Source organism: Ceratotherium simum, chromosome 8, assembly GCF_057802395.1.
Source record: "Ceratotherium simum simum isolate JZ-2026a chromosome 8, ASM5780239v1, whole genome shotgun sequence".
NCBI lineage: Eukaryota > Metazoa > Chordata > Mammalia > Perissodactyla > Rhinocerotidae > Ceratotherium > Ceratotherium simum.
In genome coordinates this window covers 72,694,145-72,717,904 of record NC_141907.1, presented here as the reverse complement: position 1 = coordinate 72,717,904, position 23,760 = coordinate 72,694,145, and the positions used below count along the sequence as shown (strand labels likewise).

Sequence of the window (23,760 nt, the reverse complement as noted above, 5' to 3'; positions counted from 1 at the left end):
CTGCATAAGCTCTGGGCCGCCTTCAAAAGACGACTGACCAGACTGGCAAGAACTGAAAAGTCTGACAGTGCCAAGTCAGGGGCATAGAGCAACCCAGACTCTTACACACAGCTGGTGGCAGTGTAAACTGGTGTAGCCACTTTGGAAAACAAGTGGGCATCATCTAGTGAAGATGAAGATGTGACTACCCCATAGCCCAGTAATTTCACTCCCAGACATATGACCAGTACTGTCCAGCTTATCAAGCATCTAGGGTGCTCCTGCACTACGCTGAGAACTGGAGATACAAAGATGGGTAAAACCCGAAACTGAGAACTTTCTGTGATGATGGAAATGTTACATATCTGCACTGTCCAATACGGCAGCCACTAGCCACATGTGGCTACTGAGTACTTGAAATGTGGCTAATGCAACTGAGGAATGAAATTTTAATTTTATTTAATTTTAATTAATTTTAATGTAAGTAGTCACATATGGCTAGTGGCTATCTTACTGTACAACACAGCAAGAAACTCATGAATATATGCCCCAACATAAATGCACAAGAATGTTCATTTCAGGATTGTTTGAAATACATAAAACAAAAACCATCCAAACGTTCATCCAAAAAAAAATGGATAAACTGTAGCACATGCATAAACTAGAATACTGTACAGCAGTGAAAAATAAATGAACTTCATATACAAGCATCAGTGTAGCTAAGTCTTAAAAAAGTGGGGAAAAAGTCACCGAAAAATTCAGGGTATGATGCATTTTTACAAAGTCCAAACACAAGTATAGCAAGTATTTGGAGATAAAAACATTAGTGATGGGAAAGCTATGAAGAAAGGCAAAAAAATGATCAATACAAAATACAAGGTAATGATTATGGGGGCAGTAGAGATGGGGAGTACAATCTGGAAGGAGCACAAAGTGAGCTTCGATAGCATGGCTGATGTTCTGCTTCTGTCCTTTCATTGTTTCTTAGCAGATATATTACATATTTTATTTTATGCTTACAAATACTTCACAAGAAAAGAAAACGAAAAGTACTATTGAGGTAGGATCCCTGCTTCTTGCATCTCATCCACCAATTCCCCGTCCATGCGCAGACTGGGAGCTTCTCCACGTAGGGGACTGAGTTTTACTCATCCTTGTATCTCCAATTCTCAGCATAGTAGGAGCACAGCAGATGTTGGTAAGTACCTAGTGAGCTGAACCCAAATCCACGAAAACCAAAATTCCCACAATCTAAATTTGTTAACAGTTTTGTTTTCCAGGTAATGTTAGATAAACATTCTCTATGCAGTAACAAAAAATAATAATGTATTTTCTCCATTCTAAAATGCACTCTCCCCTTATGACATTTTAGCAGATCTGAATGTAGAAGTCCTTTTACAATCAAAGCTGTCATTAACTAGCAGTGTTTCTCAATGCTAGAATTGAGAATGTAAGCTCCACGAAGGAGGGACTAAGCCTCTGTTGTTCATTTTTCTATCCCTAGAGACTAGAATAGGGTCTGGCACATAGCAGGGACTCAAAAAATACTTGTTGAATAAAGAAAAAGTAAGTTACTATTACGACAAACCTACTGTGCGTTTGAGTCTGTGCTAAAAACTTTACATAAATTATTTAATTTACCCCTTACAATAACCTTGAGGCTTAGCAAGGTTAAGTCACTTGCCCAAGAACATGTAAATAAGTAGGTGAAATGGAAACTTAGTAAGTGGCAAAGGCAGGATTTGAATCTCATCTACTAGACTCCAAAGTCCATGCTCTTAAACATGATGCTATACCATCTCTCAAATAAAACGAAGTCAAGCTACATCCCTTCTCCAACTTTGCAAATAAACGTTTCAAGTAGATGTTGCACACAGTAAGTGAGCTCATACTAGCTGAATCACTGGTGATGTCTACAGGAAACTAGAACCTAGGTTAGCCAGAGAAGGAGCGGTGAGTGAAGCAATCTTAGAGTTAGCCAGACTTTCCTTCATGTCCACCCTGACTTATAATAAAACTAGTTCATTTACTGGTTCACACTGAGAAACACATGCCCCTGACACCAGCAAGTATATTTCTACATGCAGCAAATGTCTAAAGGGGGCTGAGTTATATCATCAAAGGGATCATCTTATTAAAGAGACCTTAAAAGTCCATTTGATCCAACCTCTAGGCAAGAAACTTACATTCCTAACCTCATTTTAATGCCAGCTGAAGCCTTCCGAGGCCAAGTAACTCAGGTCCTCTGAGAAGTAAGTAGCTGAAGCAGAGACAGGAAACTAGGTCTCCTACCTCCTGGGCTCACCTTGTTATCTTCACTACATCACAGCAGAAGGCAGTCAGTAAGGATTTGTTAAGGTCTCTCTCTAGACAGCTATACTAACCTAAGTCCTTTGCATGGATTATCTTGTTTAACCCCTTATCAATTCTGTGAGTTAGATATTATCTCCATGTATGAGATGAGGGAACTGAGCTTCAGAGAGATTAAGTAACTCACCACAGGTCACCCACTTGGCATTTGGACTAGACAACAGAATGGTTCCACTTCACCCTGCAGATCTGCAAGGGAAACAAACAATAATTAACATTAGTACAGAACTCGACAAAGTGCCTTCATGTTATTGAAAACAAACTGAGAAGTAAACTTCTGAAAATATGAATATCTTTAAATTATGCAAGCTTAAATATTCCCCAAATATTGTTCCCAAGACTGGAGTTAGGTTAAATACCAATAAGATAACCTCTAAACAACTACGAAGATGTCACCTCTAAAAGTGAACTAGAGACACAGCACCTTAAAAAATTCCTGGCATTTGTAGTAGATATAAAAGTAAAAATAAAATTATTTTTAACTCTCTCATTTAGATTAAAAAGAGAAATTTCTGAAAAATAATTCAATTTTGTCTATTTTCCTTCATTTTGCCATGTACCACCCACACTATAACTTATTTGCCACAACTGTTTTGAAGACCTTCTCTATCTTTCTTCCTTCTCATCACCACATCCTCTTTCATGCAAAACAAGATGAGACTATCTGAGAGGCGCCTTAAGTCTCTCAAAAGAAAAAGTACCTCATGATTTTAAGATATCATCATAACTTTATTTCTATGTTATTATGAAGAAAATGCCATTCAATTTGGAGAATATTACTTTTATTTCTGAAACTGAAGCAAAACTATCTTCTATCTCCAGTAGGGGTGCAACATTCATTGTGTTTTTAAAAAATGGTTTAAATTATTATGCAAATCTTAAGAAATTTAAATTCGTTACTCAGAATGAAATGCTATAACCAATGGCTCCAACCACAATTTGGAACATTTTGGAATCTGTTTCTTTTTTCAAAAATAAAAACCCAACTATTTACAGAACAAGTAAAACTGCATGCTAACCCACCGTGTTTCTTTTTTTCATGTCAAAGGAGGAGTTCTGCCAAAGAGGTTTCAAACCTTCCTCCTTGATTCCTGCATACTTTCTCCAGAAGGTTCTTAGTCTCAACGTGGTCAGACAATGCTGTGTAATTCATCTATTTTGGTTTAAAAGGGGGTTGAATATATTACTCCCCTTTTCTGATTCATAGTGTTATTCCCGTCCACCCAGGGCAAAGGACAGTACAAAAAACTCAGGCCTCACAGTAACCAGCCCACTAAAACAAGACAGCCCTCTCTCCCTCCCTCCCTCCCTCTCCCTCCCTCCCTCTCTTTCCCTCTCTCTCACTTTTCTTTCTCCTCAGTCTGGAATTAAAACTCAGCTCACTCGACGTTATCAAATCATCAAATGAAAGGTTCTAGAAATAGCTTCCTATTTGTGGAAAGAGCCAGAAGACAGAAAAATGGAAGAGGGCTCTTGAATCGTCTTTCCTAACGCATTCCGTGTGTAATGAATGCAAGCAAAATCCTGGAAGGCTTAGCTCTGAATTTAAGACACTTCCTAACGGGGCTGATTTAAAAGCTAAAGCAAAACGTAATCAGAAAACAGCAAGAAACAGTCACATATCAAAAGCAAACTTCAAATACGTATTCCCCGGAGCCGACAGTGCACACCCAGAATCAATGCACCGCTGCTTTAGGTGCTGTCTCGACAGCACTTCCCGGCTCATCTGTTTCAGGTTACACGCTCCTCTCTGTCAGTTGTCCTGGTTCGCCCACTCCACACATTTACAAATGACTCTAAGTGCCACCTGCCCCCGAACGTCCCAGCTCCTGACACCCCCGCGCCCGTCCGCGCACTTACGTGTCGGCACACACTCACACACGCACACACACGTGTCCGCACACACCCTCGCCCCGGCTCCGCCCAGGAGTGGACTGGGGCCAGGCGAGCCGGGCACGGCCTCCGCCAGGTGGGTGGTGCCGGGCGCCGCGGCCCCAGCAGCGCTGTCACCGCACACTCCTCGCGGCCCCCGGGGTTCCCCAAAACGCGGAGGCCTCGCCGGCTCGCATTTCGCAGGGCAGCGTCCGCGCCCCTCACCGCGAGGGTGTCACCGGAGCCCCGGGATTTAAATGGGGGCAGGCGAGGAGGAAGGGGAGGATCTTCTTTTTGACTTTCTGCGTCGCAGTTCCTCCGGGTCTGCGGGCAGCGAGGAGGGGTGGGGGGCGCTCCCATCTTTAACGCTGCTTCCGGCCTTTCCGGGCGCGGGGGCTTTTTTTAGCCAGAGAGGGAGCCCCGGGAACGCCAGGGAGGCGCACGCGGGTTCGAGGGGCGCCCAGCGCGCCCGCCCCGGCGCAACCCCGCCGCCCGCGCCCCGCAGGCACTGCAGGCGCCGCGCCCCGACCTCCCCGCGCGCCGGCCCCAGGTCGTCGAGGGAAGCGCCGTGCAGCCGCAGCCGCCCCTCCGGGAGCCGCGCGCTGACAGCCGTGCCCCGCGCAACGCGGCGGCCGCGCGGCTGCAGCGCCGCGCGCCCTCCTCCCTGGAACCCCGGCCCCCGGCCCGCGCACCTTAGCAGCCGCCGAACCGCCCCCCGGGATTCCGACTGTGACGGCCCAGCTGGCCCGGCTCGGGGTTTCTCGGTTTTCGGCGTCACAATAATAAGGAAGTTTCCCCGCAAGCCTGCGGGCGGCGGAATGCGCTGGGTGAATGACTTCCCACCCGGCCAATGGGCGCCCTCCTGGGGCGGGCCCGCACCAATGGCAGCCGCGGTGGAGCCGGAGGCGGGGCGGCGAGGTCCGCCGGCGGGAGGCGGGGAGAGGCCCAGGCCTTGGAGGGAGGCGGGGGCGGCCCGAGGTGACGGGACCCGCGGGCCCGCGAGGGGACAGCGGCGCGGGCTTGCGTCGGCCGAGATCCGGCTGCAGGACACAGAGCGTTTGCGCCGGAATACGATGGCTTTTCATTGTCAGGGAAGCGAGCGGGACTGACCAGCGGTTGGTTTTTCAGGTTCTGGGCTCTGAGTCTCATTATTTATGCAGAGGTGACCAAAAGCCTTGGGCATAGAGGAAAAAGCTAGAGGGTGACAATTGAGGATGAGTTATTAAGCATTTTATCCCATGGTGGAGGAGTCTTCTGTTTCACTCGCCCTCGGAGGACTGGAGGATGCACGGAGCCGAAACGCGGGGCTGCGCCGCGGTGGAGAGGCGAGAAGGAGGTCGGTGCTGCGGGCCCGCGCTGCCGGGGCCCTCCCGGAGAGTGGGGGTCGAAGAGCGGAGCGGGGCTGCAGAAGCAAGGAGGGCCGGGGGAAGATTGGAGGATGGGCGCCGAGGGAGCACGAAGAGAAGTCACTGAGCAGTAGATCTGAAATCTTATCATCTGCGACACACCGTGTGGCTTAAAACCCAGAAAAGGATATAAAAGTTTGTCCTCCCCTACTTTCCCTGGCACTGAATCTCTCTGCGCTTCCTCCTCCTCCCCAAGGTCACGGCGCTTTCACAGTTCCCCTGGGCCTTGTCTGAGCCACAGATAATCTTTTGAAGAAAACATTCTCACAGAGGTGACTTAATGTGTCTTCCGTGCCCTGTCCCTCCCTTAAATTTGAAACACAGAACCAGAACACTGGGAAAGTACCACTTTAACCCAAAGGAATGACTTTCCTAGTGGAAGATTTCTATAACCTGGCCTTTGAACCGGGATGGCCCTTTGAGGCTGAAGTCTTCCCAAGGACGTTCAAATGAGGTCAGGTCTGCAATTACCTGCTCGGAGAATCTGACAGATTGACCAAGCAGAAAAAAGTTTTGAGGAGTAGTGTATTCTGGGGTTGGGCACTGTTGGCTGGCATATGAACTCTCAATGACATGAGGCAAGTTGTCAAATGCTCCTGAGACAAGAATAAGACAGCAAAATCTCGGTTGTCAGGTAGCTAAGGTCGTCTAAGAAAATAATTCAAACCTTTGAGGTTTGAATCACACTGGACACCTTTATAAACACTGGGGATAAGATCAACACAATTCCTTTACGCTCCAGAGGTGGGGCAGTTCCACAAAAGTCCAAGTCTCTCACAAAGACTAATCCCAATCTAGAGATGGTATTACCAAAAAGAACTGGGGGAATGACCAAGAAGAGTCTTGGTAGGAAGGGGTGTTCCCCATGGCTGAGGAAAGAGGGAGATTCTATTTTCATGTGTCAAATAGGAGGTTTGTAATCAATCTGCATTTAGGTCAATATATCCGGCCCATGGCTCAAGTGTTTTTCATGTGAAATTTCATCTTGAGGAAAAGGTTGGTTATCAAAGATTCAAGCCTGGAGGTGGGGCAGGAGTGCTGTCTAAATTACAAGCTGAGGTACTGAAGTTTCCTTACCAAATAAATAGAACGCTGGGAACTAATATGTAGAACAGCCAGTAAAGATACCCACAGTACTTCATTTTATTTTCTTAATTGAACCGATGTAAAATGGTACTTTCCTCAGCACGTATGTCCTGCTCCATTTACCAAAATGGCTTTAAATCGCCCCAGCAGCAACAACAGTCATAACAGCAGATGTTTAAACTGGTTTGAAGAGGCCATGGTTTACTTTCTCTTTCCATTTCTATAGCTCTGTCTTCCACTCCTTTCTTTCTGACTTCCCGTATGTTCCCTAACAAATATACTGTATATTGAGCCTTGTGGATACGTTGGTGAGCAAAATGGCACAGTCTCTGTTGCCTTGAAGGAGGAGGCAAACAGCCAAATAATCATACCAAGGACAATATAGTTGCTAACCATGATAAATTTTATGAAAGAAAAACATTCATGTTAAAAATAAAAGATTCAACCCCAAAAAGAAATGTAAAGAAAATTGAGCTCCCATTAATGCTATGCATGCTGAAATATTTAGGAGGATGTATACTGATGTCTGCGACTTGTTTTGAAATATATATTTTAAAAGATGGGTTGAAGGATGGATGGAGGGATGGTTAGATATGTGATAAACCCAGTATAGCAAAATGTTAATTATAGACTCTACTTGGTGGGTAGAAGGGTGTTCCTTGTACATGACTTCCAACTTTTCTGTATGTTTGAAAAGTTAACATTTTTAAGTGTTGGAGAACAAAAAATAACTAAATAATAAAAGGTGTAATAACTTTTGCCGGGCAGAAGGCATCATGTGGTCCAGCTCCAGCACTGGGCAGATGAGGAAGCCCTGGTGACAAGGGGATGGTTCCCAGGGCTGCTGCACTTGCACCTGAACAGATGCCAATTTGCTCCACGCTTCACAGCTCACTTCTTGAAATGTATATTTTGAATTGAAAGAAATTTTCAGTACAGTAGGAATACTATTTAATGATGATGGTTTTCTGTGTTTAATTTACTTGCCCTGCAGACAAAGATTCACTTGGTAACCTTAGAAAGAGACAGACTTCTGATATCTCAGATCAAACTTGTGGGGGAAAAAAACAGGTCAGCCACAACATTGAGTCTTTCCGGTGTAGTTTTGAAGAATAAATGTCTTCACCTCTAAGAAACACTGATTATTTAACCGGTAATGTGTGTGTATCCTGTAAAGCTACATAATGACAAAGGTGTCTCTTGGTCCCCCCTTCCCCCCAAAACATATTCATTTTGTCAGTCTAGGGAAAAATTGGTTGTAAAACAATTTTCACATTTTTTCACTGTTTTCAGTTGCTTAATATAGTATATCCAAGAGGCCTATGTATACCCAGGCCAAATTATCTAAGCTTCTTGAAAAGTGTCCTATAACACACAGCATTAATTTATTAATGTGAAAAATACCTTGGAAGAAAGATATCATGATAAATCAATATCACCATCCATCAAATAATCATTAAATATTTATCGGACGTCTTCTATATGTAGTGTTGCTGGACAAGAAGCATCATTCCTGACTACAAAGAGCTTACAGCCATTATGACTATTCCTTTCTTTTCATGAAACTATTCCTAGTTTAAATTTGCATTTTTTTTCTAATCAAACCATTTGGATGAAGCACAAGTGCCTTACTTTAAATATAAGAAACGCACTAGTATCCTATAGGTTAAAGTTAATTATTGTTAACAAGATTGGATGGTTGAGCATTTCCTAAGAAAGCCTTTACAGTGAGCTTTGATTTGTCCCTGAAGATTGCACGCAATAAACCTTTAGGAAGTGACTTCTTTCATGAAGTTTTCTCTTTTCACAAGGTCCCAAAACCTGTACTCTTGGAAGTGGCATCCAGCCTATCACTATGGCTGTACTGACAAAATGAGCACAGGGCATGCAGTAAAGAGCACGTCTGTCACTGTGTGGCTGCAGAGTGTACACACATTTTACCTGCCAAAAATCAGGCAGTCGTTCTACCTTTCTAGATGGAAAAAAAAACCCAAATTCTTCAGAAGTTTACTTGTGTCAAATCAAAATAAAATTATCAAAATAAAAAACACTCTTTCTTTGAAGTTTGATTAAATCTGGGTCAAATGAAATTTAAGGAATTTTCTTATATCCTAGAAAAGCTAAAGTGAGCCTATGGAATTTCAAAAGAGCATACATATAACTATAATAGACAGCTTTATCGATTGGCCATAAATTCTGGAAATACAAGCAAATATGCATGATAAGTGATTTGTTGTTTTAACATTGCAATATGTGATATGTTCATGACATTACATGATATGTTAAATGTGTCATCCCTTGTAGCGATGCACAGTTCAGGTTGCAATGAGTGTGGTGCATTAATACATCATTTTCCTTAATCCCAGCAGAAGCATCTGCAATACATTGCCTCAGTTGATTTCTCCCTCTCATTTTTGCTAAATAAACCTATACCTTTAGTGTACTCCAGAAGAAATATGTAATCAACGGAGTTCTATCTGTAAAGCTGATATAAAACAACATAATTTACTTAACATATATCTGTAAAAAAATAAAACAGTATTGTGTTTCCAAACTTTGTGTCTACCTTTTATATAAAGGGGAACTGATACGGTATTTAACTTTCGGTTGGCCTTCAGCATTTTGTTTTCATGCTACCTGTAGGTAAAAGCCCAGTGAAATCAAACATTATATTTGCTTTTAAGTTGTTGACCAGCAAATTGTTCTTACCATGTAGATACTTAAGATGCTATAAAGTCTTATCTTACAGATACTATAGCTGATTCTGTTTCCCTCTTTCCATTGGCTTTTTTTTTTTTTTTTGTGAGGAAGATCAGCCCCAAGCTAACATCCATGCTAATTCTCCTCTTTTTGCCAAGGAAGACCGGCTCTGAGCTAACATCTGTTGCCAATCCTCCTCCTTTTTTTCCCCAAAGCCCCAGTAGATAGTTGTATGTCATAGTTGCACATCCTTCTAGTTGCTGTATGTGGGATGCGGCCTCAGCATGGCTGGAGAAAGCAGTGCATCAGTGCACGCCGGGGATCCAAACCCGGGCCGCCAGTAGCGGAGCGTGCGCACTTAACCGCTAAGCCACGGGGCCGGCCCTCCATTGGCTTTTGAAAGCCTAGAGCAAAATGTATGTCCCACCTGTACAAAATCTTATTGCGCGCATTTTGAGAAGTAACCTCATCTCAAGGATCATTTTATCTTTCCTATGTAATTTTCCTTTTGTACTCATTTTCTTATCTACATAAAAATAAAAACAACTTGTTTTTCCATTCACAAATGTAATAATCACTATATAAAATGTGTAAAATACGTATAAGAAAAAAAAGAAAAGAAAAATGATCTTTCCTTTCACCACCTATTTTTAGCTCTTAATATTTTGCATTTCCCCATGCACGTATATGCATTTCTAAAAGTGGTTCATTCTATATATAATATTTTACACTATGCTTTCTGAATTTAACAATATATTGAACATCCTCAAAAGAATTAAATACTATTATACAACATCATTTTAAATAATTGCACACATGCACAAAATGAACATACTAGAATTTAACAAATTTCCCCTTGTTGCATGTCTAAATTATTTTCAATTCTTTGTCATTATAAACAATAGTGCAACATAGCTACGCATAGTGAACATAGTTAAATGTTTGCCCTCATCCTTGATTATTTCCTTAAGATAAATTCCTAAAAGTGGAATTGCTAGGTCAGGCAACATGCAGACTCTTAGGGCTTTGTGGCGTATTGCCAATTTTCCCTAACAAAAAATGGCACCAGCTCAATACACACACGCTAAGTGGCCTCTGTCCAACCCTTACCAGTATTGGTATTGTTTTGGTTTTCATTTTATCTTTTTTATTGTGTTAATTTTGTAAGACACCTTAAGTCTCGACTAGAATATATGAGATGTAAACAAATAAAAAAAACAAAAAAAAGTCTTCTAGTAAATAAAAAGCTATGTGGCACACATCAAAATATTAGCTTAGGTAAGATATCTCAAAATGTTCATATAAAAATTACCTAAATGTATAAAAATGTGTGATTGGGGTTGTTGGTCCTTTGCTGAAATTCTGTTTGATGTCATGTGATTCCTGGTCCTCCCACACACCTGCCAAAAATAAAAGGTTCCAGAAAAGAAGTTCTGTACAAACTAAAACTGCTGTTAATCATTTTACAGTACACATGCACAAGCCAATAACAATGAGTTGATAGTTCACCAAGTTCCATAGCAAAATAGAAAGCAGACAAAGTGTCAGAATTTGTGTCATCCAGCAATAGAATGGTAGCCAGAGAAGGCATTTTATTGTCCATTTCTCAAAAAGAAAACTTAGCATCATGATTTATAATATCCATTGTGATCCAATCACCTTTGCCATCAATAACCTTGTTATGTGCACCAGTGTGTCCCAGGCTTTATAGAAGAAAATGACCTTACTGACCAACCAGTAGACAGACACGTACTTTGAGTTCTTTTGTGGCCTTTAGGGTGGATTTGTACTGTTCCATCCAAGTTCATGCCTGGTTCCCTTTTTGATTAACTAGATAAAATTTTAAGGTAGGGATATGGCTGTCAGCCTAGAACCAGTGAAAACAACCTGCCCAGTACTTGGAATGAAACGTGCATCCTGGGCCTTACTAGTATTAGGTTCTGATGAATTGTACTGATATTTCTGAGGGTAAATGGCTTGGAAGATGTAGTGGATTAAAAAGTTTTCCCCTCAAATTCATGTCTACCTGGAACTTCAGAGTGTGAACTTATTTGGAATAGAGTCTTTACAGATGTAAGTAGTTTCATTAAGATGAGGTCATACTGGATTAGAAGGGCCCTAAATCCGGTAACTGGTGCCGTTAAAGGAAGGCCATGTGAACACAGAGAGACACAGGGAAAGACTATGTGAAGACAGAGACAGAGATTGGAGTGACGTGACTACAAGCCAAGGAATGCCAGGCAGCCACCAGAAGCGAGGATAGGCATAAAGAACAGATTCTCCGTCAGAGCCTCCAGAAGGAACCCAGCTACCAACACCTTGATTTCAGACTTCAGCCTCTAGAACTGTGAGATAACACATTTCTGTTGTTTTAAGCCACCTAGTTTGTGGTACCAAGGTAAGTATGTTGCTATGAAAAGCATCTATAATAGGCTTTAATGTAGTCTAGCTGTGGCATCTGTCACCAAGTTGATTGCCAGGATTGACTGACTGATCTGGCATCTCAGTCCAGAGTTCCCTTCCTCTGAGAGCTCCATGTGTGTCCTTCCCAAAGTGTCAACTCAGTGAAAAAGAATTACATTTCCAAACTGACACAGTCTATTCTTAGTCAAGGTATATGGGGAGCTGTACCCTCTGGCTAGATCTTTCCAACAAGCATTAACATCCCTTTGCAAACAAATGTAGGTTAGCCAAATCCATTTTACAAAGTGTCTCTCTCCACCTGATATTTTGACTGATTTGACTGATTATAGTATCAGTCAAATCATAGCTCTGTATCAGTTTCATTCACAAAATATATGAATTATATAAGATTGAACTTATACAAGCCTTGATCTTGATGAAATTCTAGTCATTTCCAAGACAAATCATATTTTCCTTGATATTACAGCAGAGCAGGTACCCTTTATGATTTTGCTATAATTATAGATGATGAAAATATTTAAATTTATTTTACTTTTTTATTGAATTAATATTCATCCCATAAAGCAAGACTCTGAATGTTAAAGTGAAACTTCACGTCTGTGGAAAGGACCCAGGAAAATCACTCATTCCCACAGGAAACTCCATCAAGTGTAAATCTAGTCCACTCCTTTATATCATTAAAAGGAAATCTTGACATTAATAATTTTTATTTTTAAAAAAGTCAACATTATATTGCAAAACAAAATAGAAACTGTTCATTTTGATCTGTTCAGAGAGATGGAAAATCAGTTACCTAAGTAAATTGCTTAGGGAAGAAATTCTGACCCCAGGTCAGCCTCTGAAACCTGCTGAATCTAAGCAACATTGAGAGGGATCTCTTCAACATGTAGGACTGACATCAAATTTAACTACAGAAATATTTTACTTAGAGATCAGCTAGGCAGCTGTTCATGATTTATTTCACTGAAGAAAAAAAAAAAATTTGCTGCTAATTAGAAGGTACCTACGCTTTCTATGTCTCATCTATTCTTTGAAAAAAGATTGCCAATGATAATTATTTACTGAGTTATTTTAATATCCACTTTGTGGAGATATTAGCATTTGTAATATTTAGAAAAGCTCCTTTCAGAAACATAGATAAAATATTCTGTAATACACCAAAACAGAATTTTTTTTAAGAACACATTGTCAGCAAATAAAATAACTCTCAACAGAATGAACTCTGCAGCCTCTTTGCAAGCTGGTTCTAGAAACAAAAGAAGCCTTGAAATGGGTCTAGTAAGAGGCAAGAGAAGAAGGAATTACAGTATTGAGCTGCAGCAAAAGAATGGCTGTGGAGTTGGCCTGTGTTGCCCTTTCTCCTTCCTCTTGCCCTTTGCCCTTCCTCCTCCGCCCTCTCGTACCCCATGCCATTAGAGCATGATTTTTAACTTTCTTTTTTGATCCTCTATCCTTTTTAGAATCTGACAAAAGTTATATGTTGTCCTCACAAAGATGGTGCGTATACCCACATCATTATGAATACCATTCTAAGAGTATTCATGGACTCTGCATCTAGGGATGGACTTATGCACTCTTTTCCTCTTCATTATGAACCTTTGCCTCAACTCCTTACCAAATCTAAGAATCTAATAAGCTCATGGTTACTAAAATGCAATAAGGGGGCCGGCCCGGTGGCGTAGTGGTTAAATTCATGTGTTCCGCTGCGGCGGCCTGGGGTTCGCAGGTTCAGATCCCGGGCAAGGACTTACTCAATGCTCATCAAGCCATGCTGAGGTGGCGTCCCACATAGAAGAACTAGAAGATCCTACAACTAACATATACAACTATGTACTGGGGCTTTGGGTAAAAAAGAAAAAGAAGAAGATTGGCAACAGATGTTACCTCAGGGCCAATCTCCCCCCACCCCCCAAAAATAAATAAAATAAAATAAAAAATGCAATAAGGTTTAATATTTGGTCATTCTCTTCTAGGGAATTCTAAGTGAGGTGACTTCATCTCTAACTGATATAACTCATCTAAATGATATAAGCATCACTGTGCAGTATGGGAGATGCACTTTGCCTAAGGGCCCCTTCCTGAAACCCAAAAATCAAACCCTCATATAAGGTAAGCTTGATTTTGGATGCCCTCCCAGGAACCCAAGCAAAATATATAAAATTGAATCTCCAGAAATTAATTCCATTGCCTTCATAATCTAGATTCAGAATCTTGGAATTACTTTGATTCTTAATTCTTCTCCCCTCATCCAGTCAATCATCAAACACCATCATTTTTCCTTTATAATGTCTTTCATATCCATCTCTTCCTCTATGTATTAGTTTCCTATTGCTGCTGTACCAAATTACCACAAACTTAGTGGCTTAAAAGAACACAAATTTATTCTCTTACACTTCTGGAGGCCAAAAGTCTTCAATGGGTCTTACGGGGATAAAACAAAGTATTGGCAGGGCTGATTCCTGCTGGAAGCTCCAGAGGAGAATCTGTTCCTCACCTCTTCTAGCTTCTAGAAGCTGCCTACATTCCTTAGCTCATGGCTGCCTCACTCCAATCTCTACTTCTGTAGTAACATCACCTTCTCCTAACTTTGAACACTCCTGCCTCCCTCTTGTAAAGACCCTTGTGCTTACATTGGGCACACCCAGATAACCCAGGATAATCTCCCCATCTCAAGATCCTTAATTATATCTGCAAAACCCCTTTACCATATAAGAGAATATATTCACAGGTTCCAGGGATTAGGACATGGAGATCTTTGGGGGACCATTATTCAGCCTACCACACTCTACATCACCTCTTCCTCAACCTTAGTTTCAGTCCTCATCTGTATTCCTGGACAATTTCATCATTCCCTGACTGGCTTTCCTGACCCCAGCTTCTCTCCCAATTCCTTTGGCCAGTCTGGATATGACAAATATTCTCCAAAACTTAGTTCTTCATCCCCACACCCATTCCAAGACCCTGACTCTAGCTTACTTTGGCTCAGCATTGTCACTCCTGTCAAACTGATCTCCACACTGTACCCCTACCTACACAAACCAAGGATATTCATGAATTTGTTCAGATCACACCTCCTCCTACCTTCAAAATTCTCCCATCTTACTCAAGTCTGACATAAGTCCCACCTCTTCTGTGAGGTCATCTCAACAGGTCCAACTCCCAATTTGACTTACTGTTGAGATGATGCCCCTAGCACTTATTACATGCTATTTGGGTATGTCTCCACCACTTTCCCACTACATGATCTCAGAGAAGTCATTTTCCTTTCCCACACCTCTGTTTCCTTGTCTATAAAACTGATAATACTCATACTCTAATCGTAGGATTGTTATAAGGGTTCAAAGCAATAACAGTGCACTTAGGATGCTCAGCATGTAGCTCTCAATAAGTGTTACCTCCTCCTCCTTTTTCTTCTTATTTATCTTCTTTAGCGTATGACATACATCCTTAGCTATATTAAAACTTCCTTCAGGGAAGGGACTATTTCTTATATATTATGCCATATACATTGTAAGCTCAATAAATCCATCATTTATCACTGTTGTTGATGATGATGATAATTACGATAATACAAAGGGACGTTCTAATATTGTTTTCAGAACACCGATCTTGTCCTTGTCACTTCTATTTCTCATTCTGGTTATACAAGTCAACATTTTCTCTTCTATTAAACTGTTTACATTTCTATTAAACTGTTTACATTTCTATTAAACTGTTTCGAGAAGATTTATACTTGATTCATTGTGGAAACACCTAAGGACAATGGTCGGCAAATAGCTGGCCTTCATCAGGTATTGGTACAAGGAATGAATCTTCCAGTGTTCAAGAATCTGCCTGTCACATTGTCTCCTTTACTCCTAATTTATCATCTGAAAAATGAAGAGGTTGTATTTGATGATCTCTAAAGACCTTTGAAGCTCTAAAATTCACTATTCCTATAATTCTGTGAATAGGGTGAGAAACTAATTTGACCAAGAAATAACCCATTCCTACTTTTAAATTGTCTCCTCAAATACTGCTTTCACTTTGATATCGCCATTCTGTGGTGCCAATTTATGATAACATAAGTCTGTTTACGGAGACAAAGGATAAAAGTGTTTTCTGCTAATTGCTAGATATAATTAAGTCAACAGCTATTACTTGAATAGCTATTATTTGAAACTACCTTTGGTATTATAATCCTGTTTTACACATACATAAGCCTAAAATATCTTTTGTTCTAAAGCAAACATTTTTTAAATCAAAATATATATGTAGCCCCCGTATAAATGTTCATTTGATTGAAGATAATATAATGAAATGTACTTCTAAAAACAAATGTATAATTAAAGTAGAAAATAGGAAAGTATAATTAATATGATCTTTGACCAAAAATATCTGAATCCTAGTCTAGGTCAGCAACCTCTTCCCTTAAGTTCCACAAGGGAAATATATGCACAGAGGAAGAAGCAAATAAGAATAAACACTTGTTAAAAAACAAAACAAAAAAAACCACTTGTTACTAGATAACGCTTTAATGCCAGACCTCAAAGAAGAACTTTTGGGAACTAGTCTGGAACTTGGAGAAAAGGTACCTTTGCCTAACCTCATTAGCTTGGCAAAACAGGGGTCTGTTTCCTCTATTTCTGCCCCATCACTCAAATCCAACTCTTAGATCTTGCTATTCTAATGCCCATGACAAGCTTATTTATACCCCTACCACAAGACTCTACTCTGAGAAAGCATGACCCAACTAGTGTCCTTTAACTTTACCAATAATCTATAGCAGGTCCTCCTCCTTGGAGGAGAGAAGAACTAGCCATGGCCAACAACTTGAGGAAAAAAAGATAAATTCCTCCTTTACACCATACAGCAAAATAAACTCCAGATAAGTGTAAGAAATAACAACAAAAGTTTCAGAAAAAAATTAAGCAATTATTCATAAAATTTTGTGGAGGAGAAGGACTCTCTAAGCATGGTACCATAAAACAAAATGGAAAAGATTGATGTTTTATTACTTAAGACATAAAGCAGAAAATTAAACTTAAAAAAGCTAAAAGGCAACATCTTACTAGGAAAATATCTGTACTATATATCACAAAGGCTTTTTCAGTAAATAAGAAAAAATACTCTAACAAATAGCAGAAGTCTTAAGTAGGTAAAACACACACACATGCACACACACACATTAATGGAGACACCTATTTGACATTTTTAGGGAATCCTTCCCTGCAGAGAAAATATTTAAGCTTAAATCTTAGGGCGTGAGGAGATGTCAGGCAGGGGAAGAGCATCTTTGGCCAAGGGAACAGCATATGTGAAAGTTCGGAGGCCGAGTAGGGTTTGTCATTGTCAAGGCACTGAAAGGATTGCAGATTGCAGTGTGGTTGGAGCAGAGTGGGCAGAGAGGGGATAAGTTTGGAGAAAAAGGCAGAGATAAAGCATGCAGAGCCTTCCAGGGGTTTTGATTTTATTTAACTGCAATGAGAAGCCACTGGGAGGCTTTAAACAGATCACTAGTTCTCGGCTAGATGGTAAGGGATGAAAGGGGAGCAATAGTAGAATTAGAAAACTCACTTAGGAAGTTATGGAAAATCCAGGCTAGAAATAGTAGTGGCTTGGGCTCAGATAATGGCAGTAGAGAAGGAGAGAATAGATGTAGCCAAGATCTACTTTGGGGGTAGAAGGGAAGAGAGTTGGGAATGAGGGGCTGGGAGAGGGAAAACCGAAGAAAAGGCCTAGATTTCTGGCTTGAGCAGCTGGTCAGGTGGTATGCCCTTTACTAAGGTGAAGAAGATTGAGGGAGGAACAGGTTTTAGAATACAAACCAAGAGCATCCTCTAAAAGTATAAGATCCTTGAGGGAGCGTCTATGTCTAAACTTTGCTCACTGGTATATACCCAGCACCTAGCACCCTGCCTGACACCATGAATACTAATTGAACTGGGTTTGATGACAATCTTGTAACATCCTATCGATTCACCACTTATAAAAAGGAGTCCAGTAAATTTAAATGAAATATTAAATGGGCATGAGATATAGTTAAAAGATTCACGTTTCAAATATTTGCATATTGAAGTGACAGTGATAAGTTAATATCTTCTACATATATGAGCCTTATGTAAAGCAAGGGACTTTTTTACAGAATGTTCAATGCTGTAAATTGGTTCTTCAGGAAGGAAAAAGTCATAAAAACTTCACTACAGATGAAGTCTCTTTATTGTTGCTTGCAGTTCTTAAATTCTATTGTTTCCATGAATTGACTCTTAAAGGCACTGCAGCCTTGCACACTGACTTTTAGTAGATGGGAGAACAAACAAGAGAGCTGGTGACAGCATGTTTGTGTCAGCTGTTGATGCTTGTCAGATTTGACAGGCTAACGAGGAGCCCTCAAAGGACACTAAGACCAAATCAGCACTCAGCTTTTAAACTCTGAGGGAAACATGGTTTTTTACATAATCACATTGACATGCTGTTTGCATGTCCCAACTTTACTAGAATATGGATTATTCAATGTGTAAAAAAGAGAAATCCTATACAGAAGGATACAAAAGTGTATCTTCATTGGTGTTCTGCCAAAAGATATCTAGATGTCAATAATTCTCAACAGGTAATTGGCATCTAGTGTCCTTACTATTCCAATGAAGGCTTTTCAAAAATTGGCACTAGCCATCGTTGAAAATCAGATTTGATCAGAGTCACTTCAAACTCAGTTAGATTTATCCAGAACTGAAATTTTATATCTTGTCTAAGTGATATCTAAAACAAAACAAACAAACAAAAAACTCTCTAGGATAGCCAAGCAAAACATTTTTTTAAATATTCTGAAAGTATTAAAAATAATTATTAATGCTATATGATCCAGCAATTCTAATTCTGGGTATATACCCAAAAGAATTGAAAGCAGAATCCCAAAAAGATATCTGTACACCCATGTTCACAGCAGCACTATTTACAATAGCCAAAAGGTAGAAATAATCCACGTGTCCATCAACAGATAAATGGATAAACAAATTGTGGTGTGTACATACAATAGAATATTATTCAGCCTTAAAATGAAGGGAATTCTGACACATACTATAAAATGGATGAACTTTAAATACATTATGCTAAGTGAAATAAGCCAGTCACAAAAAAAGACAAATTTTGTATGGTTCCACTTATAAGAGGTACCAAGAGTAGTCAGATTCATGGAGACAGAAAATGGAATGGTCATTGCCAGGGGATGGGGGGATGGGAAAATAGGGAGTTAGTGTTTAACAGGCACAGAGTTTCAGTTTGGGAAGATGAAAAAGTTCTGGAGACGGATGGTGGTGATGATTGCACAACAATGTGAATATATTTAATGCTACTGAACTGCACATTTAAAAATTGTTAAATAGTAAGTTTTATTTTATGTGTATTTTACCACAACTAAAAATATTAATTAGTTAACTTTAAGTAGTACATGGTCTGTCATATGAGCAATATTGTAATAAGACATTTAAAGGTGGGTAAATGTAGGGTAAGACATTTAAAAGTGGGATCCTAGTCACAACACTACCTTCCAAATGTCTGGTACAGTGGGTTTTAGTTAATAGAAAGGTCAATTAGAGGCAACAGTGTGATGAGTGTGGTCACCTAAAAGCAAATGTAGTCTCAATGTGCCCTATAGAACTATTTTATCTAGAAAGAGAAAAGAGTAGCCCACCTCTCTTCTGTTCTGACCAGTCCACGTCAAGTTCTGTTCAGCTATAGGGAAACCCTTTCAGAGAAACATAGACAACCTGAAATGGGTTCAGGGAGGAGTAATTAGGAGAAAAAAAGGATCTGAGAAATAGTTTATGAGAAATAATTTAAGGACTAGCTATAATGAAAAGGAGTAATTCTGTTCTCTATGTCCGAGAAGAATAGAATTAAGACCAAATTTTGAAAGTTACACAGTAAGACAGGTTTGGGATCAGTAGAAGGAAGAACTTGCTGACAGTTTCCACAGCACTTTATCAGTACCCCTCTTGCAGAACTTTCCGCTTTCTATCTTTAAATAAGTTACTTCCAGAAATTACCTCAACATCCACAAAGCACCTGCTGGTGCACATATTAGGCCCTGAAATACTTATTGAATGAATTAAAGAGTGTGAGAATGATTAAACAAATAACTGTCAGAACCAGCCAAAGATGAAAGTGAGCCATCCTGTGAGGGAAGGCATTCAAACACAGGCTAGTCAACATCTTGGCAGAGATGTTATGGAGGAGATCCAAGTTTCATTTACTTAGTTGGATTAGATGACTTTTAAAGGCCTTTCAAGCCCTGAAGATCTATGGTTTCATGACACAGGTTTAAGTCCTGGCTTTGCCACTTCGTAGCACAGTGACATTAGGTAAAGTCACTTAGCTGCTTTGCTCATATGGGATTATAATATAAACCCTGCCTGCTACATAAATTCTTTGGAGGATCAAAACAACATTTTAAAACAATCAAAAACAAAACAAGAAGGCTAACTATGTCCTTACCTTGACTGGTGAGAAGTCATGCATGAACTTGAAGAGAGAGCCCTGAGGAAGGTGGGCGGAAGCCTGGGCAGCAGGGACCAGAACCAGAGGAACTGGCTGTATCATAGGGCTTGCCCCTGAGGGTAAGGCAGTATTAATCCCAAACACTGTGTACCATGGGGCATAACAATTTCAGGCTTCATGAGGGTCAGAGTCCTATCTATGGTGGGTCAGTCTCACAAGGGAACAAACGCCTCAAGAGTACACTCTTATATATTGCCCGGGGGGCACAGGGAATAGAGAACAACCACTGGGGCAGATGTTTCTAGATTGATCAAAGTCTCAGCCAAGTGATTGGGATTCGGGTTATCCGAAACAGGAAGAAAATGAGGGAGAAGCCAGGGGTATAGGTCAATGTGGAGGGAAGCAGAAGAAGGCTGTGGCTCAACCTAGGTATTTCAGATTCTAGCCTTAAAGCATTTAAAATGAATGCCAGGCCTCAGCTGATGGGTCTGGTGCTGCAACTGTACTGCCTGCCTGGTCAAAATAGACTCTTCACCTGCCTGAGGTTAAACCTGTAGGAAGAAACCATCTGGAATATAGGTGAATCAGGGGAGGAGGCAGGACTTCACTGGGGAAGTGCCCTGCAATTTATAAAGTGCTGTACAGGTGTACATGTTTACAGCTTAGTGATTAGAAAACTGCCTCTGGAGTCAGATTGTCTGGAACTGAATCACATTTGATTCAACTTGATGCAATAGTGGGCCCCTGCCTTATCTTTCTGCGTCTCCATTTCTTCAGTTGTAAAATGGAGATGATAATAGTACCTACCTCGTAGAGCGGTCTGAGGTTAAATGAGATAATGTGGTGAAGCACTAAGAACAGTATGTGGCACACAATGAGCTCTCAATAAATACCAGCAATTATAGATTTTACCTAGAGGTTAGTGATCCGTTTTGATCTACATACCTAGGTCATTTTTTTATGCTCAAAAATCTATTCTTCAATTATGTCTTTGACTGTCTTCTTCCAACGGTTCTCAATAGGAGTGATTTTGCCCTGAGGGACATTTGGCATTGTCTGGAGACATTGTTGGTTGTCACAACTTGGCCAGTAGCGGACCTACTGGCATCTAATAAGTAGAGGCCAGAGACGCTGCAAAACATTCTGAGATAGAGATCTCAGAGATCCAGAGATGCTGCTAAACATATACATGCCAGCATTCCACAACAAAGAATTATCCAGCCCCAAATGTCAGCAGTGCCCAGGTTGAGAAATCCTGACCTAGACTCTTTTCTAGTAACCAGCAAAATTTCATCTACTGCAACACTGAAAAAGTAAGATGATATATTCTTTCATTCACTTTCCAGAGCCCTAATACTCTGAAAAGATGGAATGTGCATAAAGCTGTAACCCCCAGTGGGCACTGCCACAAGGACTCTTCTTACCCTTGTCCCTTTTTATAGTGCTCTGGAGTTGGGGGTGTGGTGAGATTTATACATCCCAGAATGCACTGGGCCACTGTGGTTCCTCCCTAGATCCTGCCCAGTTGCTTTCAGGGAGTTGCAATTCTCAGACGGATATTGATTGATTGGAAGGGTGGAGGTGGGTGGGGATAGGGAAGCCTGCAATCTGGCGGCCTCAGAAAGTAGTGCCTGCACTTTCCAGGCATGGTAGAGAGGAAAAATGAAGGGTCTTTATACCTACTTTCAATTAGAAAAGAGCATTCTGTTTCTGGCAGCATTATGTAGGTGGCCTGTCCACTATTTTCATTTTTCAGTTGTGTTTTGTTGCTTCATGGATGGTAGAAATTCTTTTTAGATCCTGGCAACAGACTCAGAAATCCTACCATTTTTGGAGGGGAGTTTGAGGTTTTCATCTTTTCTAGAACATGACAGATCTTTTCACTGACAGCTAGGAAAGGCTATCAGGGCTGCAAGTCAGGTGTCCTTTAAAATCATTACTTTCTCAGGGAACCCTTGTATGCTGCTGGTGGGACTGTAAACTGATGTAGCCACTATGGAAAACAGTATGGAGATTACTCAAAAAATTAAAAATAGAACTACCATATGATCCAGCTATTCCACTTCTGGGTATTTATCCAAAGAACACGAAAACACAAATTCAAAAGAATATATGCACCCCTGTGTTCATTGCAGCATTATTCACAAGAGCCAAGACTTGGAAACAACCTAAGTGCCCATCAACAGATGAATGGATAAAGAAGATGTGGTATATATATATACAATGGAATACTACTCAGCCATAAAAAAAGATGAAATCTTGTCATTTACAACAACATGGATGGACCTTGAGGGTATCAGGCTGAGCGAAATAAGTCAGGTAGAGAAAGCCAAATAACGTATGATGTCACTCACATGTGGAAGATAAAAACAACAACAACAACAAACAAACTCATAGAGACAGAGAATAGATTGGTAGTTACCAGTGGGGAAGGGCGAAAGGGGTAAAGGGGCATATGTGTACAGTGACGGATGGCAACTAGACTTTTGGTGGTGAACACAATGCAGTCTACAGGAGTTGAAATATAATGATGTACACTTGATAGTTATATAATGTTATAAACCAATGTGACCTCAACAAAAAAAATTTAAAAATAAAATCATTACTTTCTCTTTACTCCTGCTAATTTGTTTTGGAAAGGGCAGATTAAGGCACGGGCATCTCCTTTGGGGCTTTGAATGAATCTATAATGAGGATTTTCCTTTTCTCAGATTTTCAGAGTTGTCAGAATTAGATTTCAAATCAGTGCAAAGATGTGCGGGTAAAGGGATGCTCTGAACTCTTTTGACCACCATCCTATCATCCTATCCCAGAATTCCAGAAGTCAGAGTAGGCACACAGTCCACGGTTCATGGGTCCCTAGTGGTACTGCCTGGTAGCAGTGTGAATAAACGGTTACATTGTATAAATTTCTAACTTCAGGTTTAAAATGTTCAACTAAAAATGGCATCGAATCAAGAGATTAAGCTTTATAAGAACTGGAAGTGGCTGGATTACAAACCTGATGAGCTTTATATTCCACGTGCACGTCAAGAATGTTTTTTAATGACTGATGAGTAAGCTAAATTTTGATTTTCTTCTCCAAATTGCTATGGATTTTCTTTTTCTCAGTGAATACTGATCTTGAATACACGCAGATGCTAAAACCCAGCTGTTTCTCTTTGTGAGCAAAAAGCAGTCTTAATCAGTTTTTACAACATATACGTATCTTTCACTCTAGTAAAGCGCAACACTCAACAAATAACGTTTTAATTAAAATCCAGCGAATCTTTTTCCTGTTCTTTTTCTCCCTATATAGTCTTGCCCCATACTTTTTGCATCTGATACCCAAGGAAGAAGTAGCACCAAAATATAATTTTTCAAATAACAGAATCAAATTACCAACTTTTTTTGAATGTAGAATTTATGATTAAAGTTTCCCCATTTATGTAACTTTACTTCTGGGCTT

General features: G+C 40.4%; 1 protein-coding gene across 6 annotated transcripts in view; it reads right to left on the bottom strand.

Moving 5' to 3' along the window:
- The window catches only part of HERC3 (HECT and RLD domain containing E3 ubiquitin protein ligase 3), a 106,095-nt gene extending 101,073 nt beyond the window's left edge, over positions 1-5,022 (bottom strand). For 4 of the 6 annotated variants that reach the window (XM_087434579.1, XM_087434577.1, XM_004430949.3 and 1 more), the window contains exons 1-2: positions 4,914-5,019; positions 2,477-2,538 (exon numbers count right to left, since the gene is read on the bottom strand). The gene's annotated coding sequence lies outside the window, so the exon portion shown is untranslated. Of the gene's footprint in view, positions 1-2,476; positions 2,539-3,372; positions 3,503-4,913 lie in introns of all 6 variants that reach the window. The other 2 variants (XM_087434578.1, XM_087434581.1) reach the window with 2 other exon arrangements.
- Between the last annotated feature and the right edge of the window lie 18,738 nt (positions 5,023-23,760).